Below are 11,209 nucleotides of genomic sequence, written 5' to 3'. Positions count from 1 at the left end.
TTGGGACGCCGGGTGGCTCAGTTGGTTAAGCAGCTGCCTTCGGCTCAGGTCATGATCCCAGCGTCCTGGGATCGAGTCCCACATTGGGCTCCTTGCTCCGCAGGGAGCCTGCTTCTCCCTCTGACTCTGCCTTCCACGCTGTCTGCCTGTGCTCGCTCTCCCTCTGAAAAATAAATAAATAAAATATTAAAAAAAAAAGATTTTATTTATTTGACGGAGAGAGACATAGTGAGAGAGGGATCATGAGCAGGGAGCCTGATGCAGAAGGGAGATGCTTAATGACTGAGCCACCCAGGCACCCCACCGTCTATATTTCTTCCATTGGCGCACATTCCCTTGGTCTCCTGGCTTTAAATTAGTATTAATATGCTGCTAACTCCCAAATTTTTACCTCCAGCCAGACCCCTCTTTCCTAACTCCAAAATGGAGCTGCTGGTCTGTCTTCAATCTTCTCCTACTGTACTTGGTGGCAACTCAGTCATTCTGTTTTATATACATGGGTATTAAATGGAGTCTGAGTTCTAGGATCAGAGCCACTAAAACAAGAGGTTACCATGGTGTAGCAGCACTGCTGCAGGGGGGCAGTCGGCCTCCGGCTCAGGTCATGATCCCAGCATACTGGGATGGAGCCCCACATTGGGCTCCCTACTCAGCGGGAAGCCTGCTTTCCCTCTCCTAGTCCCTCTGCTTGTGTTCCCTCTCTCACTGTGTCTCTCTCTGTCAAATAAATAAATATTTTTTTTTTTTTAAAGAAGAAGGAAAGTAATGGAGTTCAAGGGGTACCTGGGTGGCACAGTTGGTTAAGCATCTGCCTTCAGCTCAGGTCATGAATCTACCGTCCTGGGATCGAGTCCCACACTGGGATCCCTGCTTGGTGGGGAGCCTGCTTCTCCCTCTCCCTCTGCCTATTGCTTCCTCTGATTGTGCTCTCTCTTTCTGTCAAATAAATAAAATCTTTAAAAAAAAAAGGGGGGGTCGCCTCGGTGGCTCAGTGGGTTAAAGCCTCTGCCTTTGGCTCGGGTCATGGTCTCAGAGTCCTGAGATCGAGCCCTGCATCGGGCTCTTGACCCGAGCTGACAGCAGAGGCTTTAACCCACTGAGCCACCCAGGCGCCCCAAGCACCAACATTCTATCAACCATGTTGATAATCAAATGAAATGATCTGAACACTACAACTGAGTCAGAGCTTGTCAGGTCAATAACGAAATCAACACCCAGCCACATGTTGCCTCTAAGAAACATACTTTTATTTTATTTTTTTTTTTACGATTTATTTATTTATTTTACACAGAGAGAGACAGTGAGAGAGGGAACACAAGCAGGAGGAGTGGGAGAGGGAGAAGCAGGCTTCCCACTGAGCAGGGATCCCAGTGTGGGGCTTGATCCCAGAACCCTGGGATCATGACCTGAGCTGAAGGCAGATGCTTAATGACTGAGCCACCCAGGTATCCCAAGAAACATACTTTTAAGCAAACAGGTTAATGGTAAAGGAATGGGAAAAGATACACTGTGCTAACAATAATAAAGAAAAAGAAGTCGCAGTGGCTCTGTCAATACCAGACAAGTTAGATTTCGAAGCAAAGATTATTGCCAGGGATGAAGGAGGTCATTCATAATGATAAAGGGGTCAATTCAGGGGCACCTGGATGGCTCAGTCGATTAAGTGGTCAAGCATCTGCCTTTGGCTCAGGTCATGATTCCAGGGTGTTAGGATCGAGCTCCGCATCGGGCTCCCTGCTTCTCTCTCTCCCTCTGCCTGCCACTCCCCCTGCTTGTGTGCTTCCTCTTTCTCTCTGTCTATCAAATAAATAAATAGACTCTTTTAAAAAAATGAGGCATATAGAACAGAGCAAGCTGCAGAAAAGGCCCCTCCATTAGCCACACACTGGTGGGAATCGAGTGAGTCATACTGTCCTCATCTTTGAGTCGGTGCGGAGTTGGGCAGGGAACGTGCTCCCCCTTCCCTCGCTCTTCAGTCCCTGCACATCACCTGTTTCCCAAACTCACACTGAACTTCAACATCCAGACTCCCTGGCACCTGTCCGTCTTGTGACCCCCTTTCGTTTATTTTGGCCAGGTCTGACTGTTTTGTCATGGTGGTCAGATAGATCTAGTATTTGGGTGGAAATAGTGCTCTGGAACCTCTCAGGAAACTGCCTGGTCTCTTGCAGTCTGGCCTTCCGTAGCATGAGCATGGTCACAGTAACTTGTCAGGTTTGTTTGTTTTTTTTTAAGGATTTTATTTATTTATTTGACAGACAGAGATCACAAGTAGGCAGAGAGCCAGGCAGACAGAGAGGGGGAAGCAGGCTCCCCGCTGAGCAGAGAGCCTGATGCAGGGCTCGATCCCAGGACTCCGAGACCACAACCTAAGCCAAAGGCAGAGGCTTTAACCCATTGAGCCACGCAGGCGCCCCACCTGTCAGTTTTTTTCAGCTAAGATTTTATGTGATAGAGAGCACCAGTGAGCATAGAGCGGCAGAGGGAGGAGAAGCAGATGCCGCACCGAGCAGGGAGCCCTAAGCTGGGCTCCATCCCAGGACTGAGATCATGACCTGAGCCAAAGGCAGTGGCTCAACCCACTAAGACCCCCAGGTGCCCATGAACTGGCAATTTTTAAACACTCGGGAAAATAGTTTAACAAGCATTTCCTGTTTTTTATGTACAATATACACCACTTTATCAAAGCGGAGTGAGAAGGCCTGTCTGGGAAGGAAGGCGTGCGGGAGGGAAGCAGAGCTTCAAGACAGAGCCACGGAGAACACCGGGTCCAGCCATGCTGGAGCAGAGACCGCCTCTGGGTTCTTTAGTTCCTCGATACAGTAAATACGTATTTTTACTTAGGTTCTTACGAGGTGGGGTGGGAGTTTCAGGTGAAACTGAAGGAGGTCTGCTAGACCTAGACCTGGCCTAGCACCCTAGTGCTGACATCCCGTAGCTGGGCGACTTTGGGCAAGGAATAAAGGGGGTTCGGGGTACGATTCTTGAGGGGGAATGAAAGGCCAGTCATAGACCCGGCCTGACTCTGAGGGGCAGGAAATCCGAATTCTAGATGGGCTACTTTTACTTTCTCTGAGGGCCTTGGAGCCAGGCCCTGCTCTCTCCGTCTCCCTTGCCAAGCACTCTGCTGCCCGCCTGGCTGAAGAGAGGCTGAGGGCCGAAGGACCTGCCTCACTCCGGGGAGCCGGTGTCACCCTCCCCACACTGCTTGCCTGCACCAGCAGCGCTGGCTCCCCAGGGCGAGTGTGTCCCTCCAAGGGGCTCTTGGGGAGGCCCTGATGGGACTCAGGACGCCGGACGAACGCATTCATTTGCCAACTGATGAGATGAGACAGACTGAGGAGGAGATCTCCCTCCCCAGCTTCCACTGAGTTCTAGTGGCTGCCAGCATCATCTCTGAGCAGAAGCCCCCTGTGGTCGGGGTTTGTGGCACCAGGACTTCCATTCCCGCACCAGGCATATTCTCAGCTCCAGCATCTGGAAAGTCCCTTTCTGGACACAGACTGACTTCCCGTCTTTGCAGCGAAGAGATGCTTCTCTATGGGCCCCACTCTGCTGGGCACAGGAGCTTCACAGTTCCCAGCTTGGACCCTTCCTGTTTGTAGGGGCAGGAACCTGAGCCACAGATCGGGCGGTGCCCACCCCCCCCCCCAAGTTGGCCATGCAGCCCCCGCCTCGCTCAGCCCCACACTCCCCTCCTGGGCCTTCAGTCTCGCCCTGGTCAGGGTTCTACCTGCAGAAATGTCATCCCACCTCCAGACCAAGTCCTCTGCCTGGACCTGCCCAACTCCTCTGCCACCTCATCCTTCCGGCCCTAATTAAAGCCCACCCCTGTGCTCATGACCCTGTCCCTGACGCAAGTTCCCAGAGCACCCTGGTGGCTCAGCCTCGCTTGCCCGCCGCAGCCCAGCTACTTACGGATGCGCTGGACTCTCCGGAGGTGGCGTCTTAACCCAACCCGAAAGCAAGTTCCAGAGACATGCTTAAAATGGGTAAGAAGCCACGTGGAAAAACAGTGCTGCTGCCTCCGAGGTGTTCACGTGTGTGTATTTTCACTTCTTGCCGCATGCGTCTCATTGTTTATAGAACGTAGGAAATATTACAGGCCTATAAATATTACAGCCTTTTGTTTTAATTTTTTTTATAACGGAACCTTAATAACTTTCTATGTAAAGTCTCACATGTTTCTTAAATTTATTCCTAGGTATTATATAGCTTGTGTTGCCATGTGAGCAATTAAAAAAGAGTAAGTTAGGTCTCAGGTACCAAAATCGATCTCCAGTCCTAATTTTGAATGAGGAAAAGCAAGCTGCAAAACAGCTCCAGGATAGTACCTTTTATGGGAAAAAGAAGTCCCGTACTATGAAGTGGTAATACATTTCTATATGGGTATATACGCACATATGTTAAATAGAAGATGTGCGTATCCACACATATATGAAGTCTACGTACATATGTGAGTGCTGTACACACACATGCACACTGTTTAGCAGATACATGTATGCCTATAGACATACAGAGTATGTATAATCTGAACATTGATCTCTATGTATATATGGCCGAATAACAGTGGTCAACCTTAGGGCGGGCCTAGGATGGGAGGTGATAGTCCGAGGGACTTTCACAGTACTGCTCGCATTTTATAAGTATCCACGTACTTAATATTTCTAAATACATAAGTCATAGGGTAGAGCCAGGAGGCCCGAGGTGGGGAAGGTGATGTTCCAGGTGACACATTCTTCCTGCCACAAAGTGTAATTGGCTCTGACCACCGAGTCAGGTTGGACATCCTGATGGGACAAACTCCAAAAGCGTCACAGTATACAATTTCCAAAGCTAAAGGCATGACCCTTCTTATTATAGAGTATGAGTCGGAGACCACATAATGCCTCAAGGAGGGTAGCCGCAAGGAGGAAGAGCGAGTTCAAAGAGAACTGGAGGGACCTAAGTATTTAGAGGCCTTAAAAAAAAAAAAAAAAAAGTGTCCTGGGGGCGCCTGGGTGGCTCAGTGGTTTAAGCCTCTGCCTTCAGCTCAGGTCATGATCTCAGGGTCCTGGGATCGAGTCCCGCATCGGGCTCTCTGCTCAGCGGGGAGCCTGCTTTCCCCCTCTCTCTCTGCCTGCCTCTCTGCCTACTTGTGATCTCTCTCTGTCTATCAAATAAATAAATAAAAATCTTTATTAAAAAAAAAAAAAGTGTCCCGGTGCGACTGCTGAGCTCATACCAGTGGTTAATGACCTACACGGTAATAAAACCACGACCTCCAGCTCGTCTACCTGACAGAAACTACTTAGATCCTATCCATCTACTCGTTATCGAATTAATATTGGCAGTCGTCCTTTTGCCTTATTTCCAATTCTGAGTAACTTTTTAAAAAAGATTTTAGGGGCGCCTGGGTGGCTCAGTGGGTTAAGCCTCTGCCTTTGGCTCAGATCATGGTCTCAGGGTCTTAAGATGGAGCCCGCCATTGGGCTCTGTGCTCAGCAGGGAACCTGCTTCCCGCGCTCTGCCTGCCTCTCTGTCTGCCGCTTCTAGTCCGCGATGAGAGAAGAATTAGGCACAAACAAGTCAGCTGCCAAAGACTGGGCGCAGGGGACAACAGTCGAAAAGGACTGCTGCCGCCGCGAGCAACTCCACAGTCTCACTTTTATTGGATAGAAAACAATAGCCAACAGAAGGACTGATGAAGGTCACACGTTGGTTAGTTAGTCACGTCTTGCAGGCCAGCAAGAAGGAGGTAAGGTCTCTAGGTAACCAAGCACATTCAAAGGACTCTTAACAACGAGCACTTCTGGGAAGCGAAAGGAGCGACAGCTAAAAAGGGAAGCAGGAGTTTCCGTTCCACCCTGAGCTGACCCGCCGTTCCCTTCCCTGAAGCAGGCGGCCTTCGGCCCTGGGCGGCCCAGGCGTTCCCGGCTGCCGGGCTTCGGTGAAGGGGAGACATTCTGCCCTGAGCGAGCCGGGCATCCCCAGCTGCCCAGCTTCACGGTCGTACATCGTCCTCCTCCCCAAAGACCTGTTGCCAGTACATGTATTTCTTAAGGCCATATCTAAATGTGCTTGGCAACTAGTAAAAATCCTCCAAGGGTTACAGTTTGAGTAACAAATTGTTCCGAGGGGCAGCAGCACTGCCTACTTGTAATCTCTGTCTCTGTGTCAAATAAATAAATAAAGTCTTTTTAAAAAAGATTTTTTGACAGAGAGATGGCAAGAGAGGGAACACAAGCACGGGGAGTGGGAGAGGGAGAAGCAGACTCCCTGAGCAGAGAGCCTGATGCGGGGCTCAATCCCAGGACCCTGAGATCATGACCTGAGCCAAAGGCAGAGGCTTAACCCACTGAGCCACCCAGGCGCCCTGAATAATTACTTTTTAACAGAGGAGTGTGTTACTTGACCCCTTCTCTGAATTTTCTTTGAGGATCCAGACCTTTCCCAGTTAGCAATCTGAGCTGGGTGGAAAGCAGACTGATCTGAACTCTGAACTCTGAGGACGCAGTCCCCGGGCCTGGTGCCACCAGCACCCTTGTCTTGAGGCCTGAGGGGGGCCCCAGGGAGCAGGAATGAGTAGGCTGTTCCTCAGGTCAGGGAGCCCTAGGGCAGGACCCTTACACCCATGTCTTCAGGGAGGCTGCAGGGCTGAACTGGGATCTAAGGACAAAGGAGACTCCTGTGATTGGGGAAGGGGTGACAGGCGAGCCCAGGAGCCCCAGGAGGAGCCGGAGCAGGGGAGAGGCAGCCAAGTCCCGAAGGGCCTGTTGTAACCACAGAAGCCTGAGTTTATTCAGGAAGGCCAAGGGTGGGTCTGGACCCAAGACTGGTTTTCAAAAGTTTCCTAAAGGCAAATGATCTGGGGCTCAGGGGAGACGGGAGGGGATACCCCAAGGAAAGAACCAGGAGAGCCCCGGTCCTGGGGAGGTGGCCCTGTGGGGACTGTGGGTGAGCAGAAGGGGAAGTAGACAAGACAGCCTAGGCAGGAGTGGAGGCCCTCCTTGGAAGCGGGGGAGGGCATCAGGCTGAGGAAGCAGGGACAGAGGCCCTGCCTCACTGTCTCCTTTCCTGGGGACCCAGGGTGCTCTCCAGCGCCCTTTCAGCCCTGCATCCCAGCCCAGATCCCGTTTCTGTGCCTTTTTGGATTCGGGGCCACAATACTGGGGAAGGCGCTTTTAACAGACCAGACTGAGCCCAACCAGGAGGAAAAGCTCTTCTCCAAGGCAGAGGCCCACACAGACCCCGGAGTTCCTTCCGGCAGGGCTGTACCGGGGGACCTCGCTGCTGAGACGCAGCCTGGGGCCCACGGCATGACCCCGCCCAGCCCAGGGACTCCCAGAAGCCCCGAGCGTTTGTTTACCAGAAGAGTCACGTGAGGCGCTGCGGTGACTGAGTCACACCGGAAGATCTGTGTGGGGCACCGGGGTCGGAGCCCGGTCACCCCGCGATCTTCGATCTTCGCTCAGGGCCCAGCAGCCTCTGGAGGATGGGCAGGGCTCTCAGTCCCGCTTCTCCCCTTCCCAGGGTCTCTGTCCTGGCCTTACAGATTGGGACACGGGGGGGGGGGGGGGGGGTCCAGGCAGGGAAGGGGGATCTAGGGCCGAAAGTGGCTCTAGAAGGAGCAGCCTGGGGTCCTCGCACCATGCCGCTCATAGCTGGACGGATGGGGGCTGGGTCGTCAGGAGTGACAGGGAGAAGAGTGTCCCAGGTTGGGAGAGAGGATGGGGGCAGCATTCCGGGAGGAGCACTGTTGGGAGGAGCACTATTGGAAAGACCTACGATTATGTACCCAAGAGGTGGAGATGGGGGAACATGGGTCGCCCGAAAGGTTGTTTTTACTTTCTGTCCTCCCGCCCACTGCCAAACGGCGTTCAAGCCCTTGCTCTGCCTTAGCTGGGGCTGGCATCTCCCGCATGGTCCCGCGCCCCACTCTGCCCCCTTCCCATCCTCACACCGGCCCGCGGCCTTCCCGGCCCGCTCGCCAGTCCATCCCGCCTACCGGCAAACCCCTTCTCGCCCCAGCCAGTGCCCTCTCCGCCCGGTTCTCACTTCTGCCCTGCGCACATCCCCTGCCAGTTCCGACCCGGGCGCTCGGACTCCCCCGTGCCTTTGCACCCACTGTTCCCGGCACCCAGCCCCACCCTGGGCCCAGCCCCAGGGCAGTCCCTTCGGGAAAGCCTCTCTAGGAACGCCTGCCAGCTCCCCTCTCGGCCCCACTTCCTTTCGGGCCTCCCCGAGGCCCAGAACCAAAGCCTGTGCGAACGCCCCTGGCACCGGGCCTGGCACTTGGCGCTGAAAGGGCCTCAGGGCTGGGAGCCGGGTGAGGCCAGGAGCTGAGTGGGGCGGGTCACTCGGCCACCGTGGGAATCAGGTGCCCAGGGACGATCGGTGTGTGTGGTGGGGGCTAGGGGACAGGGCCCGAGAGCCTCGCGGCCCCCTATGCTGGGTCTGGGGTGGGGTCCGGAACTGCGGCCTGGCCGGTGCCCGCTCCCGTCCTCCGCCCGCCGCCTCCCCTCCCCCTTCTCCCCCTCTCCTCTTCCCCTCCCCCTCCTCCAACCTTCCTCTTCCCCTCCCCCTCCTCCCTGTTCCCCTCCTCCCCCTTCCGCCGGGGCGCGGGCGTCCGCAGTCTGAGCTCACTGGGCGGTGACGCGCGAGCTCCAATTACGGGCCCCGCGTCGCTCCCGGGAGCCGAGCCCGCTGGGGACGCTCGCAGCTGCGTCAGCTCCGGCCGCCCCCGCCCGCCGCCCGCCGCCCGCCGCCCCCCGCCCCCGAGCCGGAGCTGCGCGATGGGGAGGCGCGGGCCGGGTCTTCCGGGTCCTGCTCTGCTACTACTGTCTTTTTTGTTGTTGTTTTGTGTGTGTGTGTGTGTGTGTGTGTTTAATTTATCTTTGGGGGCGCCTGGGTGGCTCCGTGGGTTAAGCAGCTGCCATCCCCGCAGGTCCTGCTCGAGGTCCGTCCTGCAATCGGACTGAGGCTGGGGTCTCTCTCGGGGGAGCCTCCCCGCTCAGTCCGGAGCCTGCCTTCCCTCTGCTCCCTCCCCACACACTTGTTCTCTTTTTCTGTCTTAAATAAAAATTTTTTTAAAAAATTTGTCTCTTTATATCCACCTTTTGCACAAAGGACTGGAGTCAGCTTTTAGGGGGAACTGGAGTCAGCTTTTTAAACAGAGTAAACTAGCCAGCTAGGTATTTCAAAGTTCAAGCAGGGTTTTAAACCTGGGGGGAAAGGCATCGAGTTCTGGATCACTGCCAAAGTTGTGCCTGAATTGTGACTTTGAGCTCTTGGGAGCCTTACAAAAAAGGGAATAAAATTTGCTACATGGGATGGATGCCTGGGTGGCTCAGTTGGTTAAATGTCTGCCTTCAGCTCTGGTCATGATCTTGGGATCCTGGGATGAGTCCAGAATCAGGCTCCCTGCTCCAGTGGGGAGTCTGCTTCTCCCTCTCTCCCTCCCGGGCCCCCCTCCATGTACTCTCTCTGTCTCTCTTGCGTGCACAAAAACAAAATCTTTTTTTAAAAAACTGTGACATGATTTGTTTTGTGCATAAAGAAAAAGTGTCCCAGTTCCTCAGGGAAAGTAAACTTTTTGCTGACACTCAATGTGGAAGAACTTTCTCGCACAGGTCTTCATATAGGGAGGTGTCCTTGTGGATAGCCTCTTTCCCAACCCAAGGCGTTGTTCACAGAGCCTTGTAGCATCCACAGGGAGCCGGGTACCAGCCAGCTCAGCTTGAGCTGCTTGGCAGGGCCCAGGAAGGAGTTCCTAGCTAGACCCAGGGCTGCGTTCTGGAAGTAAAGACTTCCCTTCAGAGCAGGGTGTCTTCCAGCTTTTTGGTTTATATGACTCACAATTTTATTTCATTATTTACTTATTTCATTTTTTTTCTAACAATTTTATTTTTAATTGGATAATTTTCAATACCACCTATAAAATATTCCTGTAAAAAAAAAAAAAAGAGAGAGAGACAGAAAAAGGAAGCCAGATTGGATTCCAGCCTTTAGATCTAATCACCTGTTTACAAGAAATGCAGAAGGAACAAAAGAATATACCACAGGGATGCGATCAGCAAAATCCACAGTGTGGAAAATTCCAAGGGCAAACCCAGATCCTTCAGCAAATAACTTACACGGGAAAAAAGGTGGGAAGTGAAACCTACAGAGTTCAAGAGAGTCTTAAGAGACACATAATCAAAGGAAATGTGTAGACTCTGTATAAATCTCGACTAAACTATCCAACTGCAAAAAATTTGAGACAAGCTGTATATTTGAAGATGAGAGAAGTATTGTTGATTCTTTTAGTGTGAAAATGCTAATATAGTTATGTTAATTTTTTTAAACAGATGGATTTATATGATGTCTGTGATTTGCTTTAGAATAATTGAGGGCTTGGAGGTATTGGGGCATTGGGAAACAAAAATGGTCAGGGGTTAGTCATTATTGAAGGGTAACGTCGGGGCTCGTTAAACTATTCTTATTACTTTTTTATATGCTTGAAATTTTCCATAACTGGGGCAGCTGGCTAGCTCAGCTGGTAGAGCATGTGACTCTTAATCTTGGGGTCATAAATTCAAGCCCCATGTTGAACATAGAGTTTACTTAAAAAATTAAAAAGTAGGGGCACCCGGGTGGTTCAATGGTTAAGCCTTTGCCTTCTGCTCAAGTCCTGATCTCAGGGTCCTGGGATTGAGCCTGCAATCAGGCTCTCTGCTTGGCAGGGAACCTGCTTCCCCTTCTCTCTCTGCCTGCCTCTCTGCCTACTTGTGATTTCTCTCTCTGTTAAATAAATAAAATGTTTTTTAAATATTAAAAAATTAAATCTTGGGGCGCCTGGGTGGCTCAGTGGGTTAAAGCCTCTGCCTTCAGCTCAGGTCGTGATCCCCGGGTCCTGGGATAGAGCCCCACATCCGGCTCTCTGCTCTGCAGGGAGCCTGCTTCCTCCTCTCCCTCTGCCTGCCTCTCTGCCTACTTGTGATCTCTATCTGTCAAATAAATAAATAAAATCTTTAAAAAAAAGTTAAATCTTGAAATTTTCCATAATATACTGGCATAAGGTTAGTTAACTTTCCCTAATTAGCCAACATTTCCCAAGCGAGAACATTACAATAAAATAGCTACCATCTGCTATCACCATCATTTCATCAGAAAAATGATTTCATAACACTGAAAATGCAGAAAGGGCTTAATCTCTGAAAAAGGCCAGTCTTTTTTTTTTTTTTTAAAG

At 51.9% G+C, this 11,209-nt stretch overlaps 1 long non-coding RNA gene across 1 annotated transcript in view; it reads left to right on the top strand.

Moving 5' to 3' along the window:
• The window catches only part of LOC132018913 (uncharacterized), a 12,460-nt gene extending 8,302 nt beyond the window's left edge, over positions 1–4,158 (top strand). Inside the window, exon 4 of the long non-coding RNA XR_009404687.1 lies at positions 2,689–4,158. This is a non-coding gene — a long non-coding RNA (uncharacterized LOC132018913). The remainder of the gene's footprint in view (positions 1–2,688) is intronic.
• The last annotated feature ends 7,051 nt before the right edge of the window (positions 4,159–11,209 follow it).

Source organism: Mustela nigripes, chromosome 1 (assembly GCF_022355385.1).
Source record: "Mustela nigripes isolate SB6536 chromosome 1, MUSNIG.SB6536, whole genome shotgun sequence".
NCBI classification, from domain to species: domain Eukaryota; kingdom Metazoa; phylum Chordata; class Mammalia; order Carnivora; family Mustelidae; genus Mustela; species Mustela nigripes.
The sequence above is the reverse complement of the archived record's forward strand: the minus strand, read 5'-3'. Positions and strand labels throughout refer to the sequence as shown.